At 31.0% G+C, this 5,000-nt stretch overlaps 1 protein-coding gene across 3 annotated transcripts in view; it reads right to left on the bottom strand.

The window, feature by feature from the left end:
* The window catches only part of LOC135210868 (D-ribitol-5-phosphate cytidylyltransferase-like), a 579,267-nt gene that overhangs the window by 313,699 nt on the left and 260,568 nt on the right, over positions 1 to 5,000 (bottom strand). The gene's annotated exons all lie outside the window — the stretch shown is intronic.

The raw sequence follows: 5,000 nt of genomic DNA, 5'->3' as shown, positions 1-5,000 counted from the left end.
TTTTGAATCTCAAGGATATTGAAGGAAATGGTGAACTCGAGGGTCAGTCGAGCAGATCAGTTCTTCATAGTTTTATGCCTAGGATACTGGTCTCCCTGGATTCCTCTACAAGATTTTCATAAAGTGAACTTCATTACAAGAAACTTGAATGGCATTAACAAAGTCTGATTTGTACAAACATCCCAGTCTTGGTCTAACACTCTTGTAAGACTCGATTCCATAAGATTTAGACTGATTAAATAAATACTCAGTTTGTTATTATTTGAATTTTATTGTTCTGTATCTATATTGCAACTTTTGATAAGGACTATGAAGACTGTAAAGTTATAATCATAATGGTATTAATGAAAACCTGAAAGTTGATGTCACAATAACTAATACCTTTAAAAGAAATGAATTCACCAATAGTACATTTCAGTTATGGACATAATATATTATAACATAAATAGTCGCCACCAAGTCCTCAGTAAATAGAAAATTTCAATAGACTTCTGATCATTGGGAGATGCTAAAAACCATGCCGGCCAGACCTTGAAAAGAGTAGTATGGCTTCTTTGATTCTGAGCATATGGCTTTTTGTCGAGAACCATTTATATCTATTGATTTGGAAGTGAATAATTTAATGTGACAACTTTACCAGCTTCTTCTAATAAGGCGTGATCCGACCTGTAGCTTACTCGGGAGGCATGTAAGATTTTCCCCTCATGCATAATTGTAAACATTATATTCCTAACTTTTAAAGTAGTTTAAAACGTGTTAAAATCTACAGTCAAACAAAGCCTTGTTTCACCAACGAAAATTAGAATAAATACGCAATAAATAATTATTAGAAATAATTTTTCTGTACTGTTTAACAAGAACATTACTTAATTTTTACATTTTTATTCTAATAAATAAACGATAAATATCCTATCCTAAAATTCCTGTATCTTTATCTCAACGCGAAACACCTTTTTCAGACCTTGTTAGGCTTTTCCAAAGGCCTTTCCTACACCCCCAACAACGACAACAATTAAATATTTTGTAGGCTTACTACCCGAGTAAGTGAAAATGGTGAATTTATTCTAGATCACCAGTAACGTATTTTCCAAAATTGCGAAAGGTTTTCCCATGTACCACAGAGCAAAACAGTTATTTCATTTTAAAGTATTTGTATTTTTCAAAATGTTTGGATGAGCTTCAAAAGCTAGGTCAAGGTCAGTGGTAGCAAGATTGGTCTGTCAGGAGTTCCAACCTGTCCAGTATTATCAAAATCAGAAGGTAATAAAGAGAAAATGGGAAAGAATGCCTAAACAAGAATATTCATCCGTTTCGTCCGGTGAATAATAATAATAATAATAATAATAATAATAATAATAATAATAATAATAATAATAATAATAATAATAATCTAATTAATTAATTATATATATTAAATATAATGAACTAAGGAACCTCTGTAACGAGACTATAATACTGACAATTGAAAGCCACAGTAGTGTTAAATAAAATATATATATATATATACATATTATATATATATATAATTATATATATATTATATATATATATATATATATATATATATAATATATATATATATATATATTATATATATATATATATATACATATATATAGTACATTTTTAACCTTGCACAAAAATGCATATTTTTAACACTACTGTGGCTTTTGATTGTCAATAATAATAAAATAATAGTAATAATAATAATCATCTTTTAAGCCAAGTATCATTAGGGTGAATAATAATAATAATAAATAATAATAATAATAATAATAATAATAATAATAATAATAATAATAATAATAATAATAAAAATAATAATAATAAACTTCAAAACCGAGCATTTTCAGAAAAGGCAAAAACACCTTCCATCGTGCAGCGGAGGAGCACGATATCGCGTAGATGTTGAAATTAGATTATAAAGGAAGAAGAAGAAGAAGAAGACGAAAGGAAAAAAAAAAAACAATGGAGAGGAGCGCACAGGGTCCCATCCATTGTGTCCGCCGGACGTTGACGAATGGGCGAAGCCCCTTGGATTGTAATTAACATTTGTAAGACGTCTATCCTTTACCCCTTAACCCATTAATCAACCGGCACCAACCTTCCCTTATCTTTCTCGTATCTCCTTATCCCCATTTATGGGGAATAGGAGAAGAATAGGAGCTCATCTCTCTCTCTCTCTCTCTCTCTCTCTCTCTCTCTCCCTCTCCCTCCCACTCTCCCGACGGGATTGCGAGATGGACCATGCCGTCTGGAAGAATTTGCAAAGGCTTTATGGTTGGGGGAAAGATGGGTGGAGGTGGGTGGGAGGGAAGGAGGGGGAAGGTGGAGAAGGAAGAAGGCGGAGAGAAGTTATGTGGAAGGAGGGAGATAAGGAAGTTGGATGGATTTATTGTTTTATATTTTATTTTGTAATTCATAAAAATTTAAATAAAGTATATCCAGTCTTAAGGAAGAAGTGAAATTCACGCACTTGCGTAGCTAGTAGTTTCCACAAAAAAGTAATGACACAATAAAAAAGAGAAAGGAAAGTAAAAGAAGAAAAAAAGAGAGAAAAGTTATAAAGGATATAACAATAAAAGCAAGAAAACCAACAAGAAAAAAAATTACGAAAACTTCCCTTAATTGCAAACTCCAGCAAGAAACAGAAGATACAGAGCCGTCAAGCATTCAATATGGTTAAATGGTAACCTATTTGCATAAAGTAACTAAACACTGCATCTGAAACAGCCAAGTAACAAAACGTAATGACTGACACACTCCTGTCAATGAAGTAAAATAATTGACAGGATAATATGCTGATTTCCAACATGAGCCAAGTTATGTGGAAGGGTGAGATAAAAGTTTCTGTTTCAAAAGAAGTTATAGTGTGTGCAACACACTATAAGGAGGGTATTTGGAAGGTCTGAGGAGGAGAGAAGGGGGAGTGGTGTTGTTCTGTGTATGGGGGTGGGGGGGGGGTTGGGGGGATGATGAGAACGAGGAAGACGGAGAAAAAGTGTTAGAAACAGGTGGGGAGAAGGAGACAGAATTTGGTTAGAACATCAATTAGAAAAAAAAAGAAAAGTTCAACTACGTTATTAGAAAAATAAATAAATAAATAAATAAATAAATAAATAAATAAAAATACAGCGTTTTAAGAAATGATCTGATATTTTCTTTAGTTTTCCGGTCTCTGCACACCTGTCGCATTTTGAAGTATTGCTATGAACATTTTTCACGAACTAAACTCACGAAGAACAATGTAAGGATTACTTGTCGTAACCTGCAAACGTGTTCGTTGTTTGTAAATCTAACAATTAGCTGGACATTTAGATAGATTTTGTTTATCACTGAAACCTGATTCTCTTGCAGTGACAAATTACTGCAAACGTTTTATGTTCAATAACGCAACTTTATTTCAGCAAGGAAATAAAATGTTTTTCTTCGCTGAATTAATCACATATAGTTTCACTTAGGAGTTTTCTAAAAAAGCATATAAATATTGTTTACCACATGAATATTGTAATTTAAATATGCATGCCTTCCTATAACCTATTATTTTTTTAAAAGTTGATAAAGATATCTAGGTTATGCATACCCTACGACTCGAATATGTATAATATAGTATACTACTCTACTTTGATTAGTTCGAAATTAGTTAAGATGAAAAGTTTACATGGTACTACAGCCATATCATCACATAATTTCATAAGAAAAAAATGATTGTTCCATAAAGATGATTGTGAATCCACTATTCTTTGAATTACTTGTATATATATATTTTTAATTTACGCATTCATTTCGTTGAGAAGAACATACTGTTTTACAAAACAACGAAGTATTTTCTAACAGTCACATAACAAAGTTTTTTAGTGTATATATGTGTATATATGTATATATATATATATATATATATATATATATATATATATATATATTACACACATATATGTAAAAATTATTATAGATATATACATATTTATGTTCTTGTATATATATATATATATATATATATATATATATATATATAAAATATATATATATATTATATATATTTATATATATATACACGCACACCGGCTTGTCTTGTTGAAGCAGAGTCTGCTAGCTATGAAAATTCTGACTTCATAATATATCATAATATATCTAAGACCTGGCAGTCGAGCTGGATAATAAAAAGAATTAACAGGTTATTCAAGTATCCTTCTTTTTATCTTCATAAAAAATAGCAATTGTTTCTTCCATCCTCGGTCAACTGTACAGATAAAACAAACAGCACTCTAGATCAATCTTGGAGATTGTCTGTGTTTCTCTTCGTAATAATGATTTTGGGGGCAGAAATTTGCGTTGATATCGGTCATGTATTTTGCAAATTTACTGAGGAAAACCATAATTCTTTTCATAAACTAGAAAAGGTTCACAATCGCATAAACCTCCTCTTAATATAGAATCGCGTGTAATGTGTCCGTGCGTGTGTGCGTGTGTACTTACTTAACCTCTTGTGCGTAAATATGCACACACCCCTCACTTAGTTCGCATAAAGATTTTATCAAATGGCCCGCCCACAATTTATCTTGAAACAATCTGGTAGCTAGATAAATGTCTATAATTTTCATATGATTGAGGATTTCGTTTTCTGAGAGACAAACATTTTGCAATGAGATTTCCTTTGTTAGAAACCTCATCTGAACATTGCTGTGTGAAGTTGAAGTATTGCCTGTATTTATGTTTATTTCGAGCAGCGGGGAAAACAAACAACTCAAGATATGTAAATGGATCAAAATTAAGCTCATCTTATGGAGACAAGTCTAAGAGTCTGCGCATGGACAGAAATAGTATAATGTTAGCAATAATAATTTACTTGCATTTCTATCAGTTTATTTATTAATTTATTAATTTCATGTTACCTTATGTTGCTTCTTTCATATGAACACCATTTTCTTTGAAAGCTTGTTCTATTGTGAATAGGATGTCATCTTCTGAATAATAATAATAATAATAATAATAATAATAAT

The sequence above is a fragment of the Macrobrachium nipponense genome, chromosome 4, assembly GCF_015104395.2.
Source record: "Macrobrachium nipponense isolate FS-2020 chromosome 4, ASM1510439v2, whole genome shotgun sequence".
NCBI classification, from domain to species: Eukaryota; Metazoa; Arthropoda; class Malacostraca; order Decapoda; family Palaemonidae; genus Macrobrachium; species Macrobrachium nipponense.
Note: the sequence above shows the minus strand (reverse complement) of the source record. Positions and strands in the feature narration are given on the sequence as shown.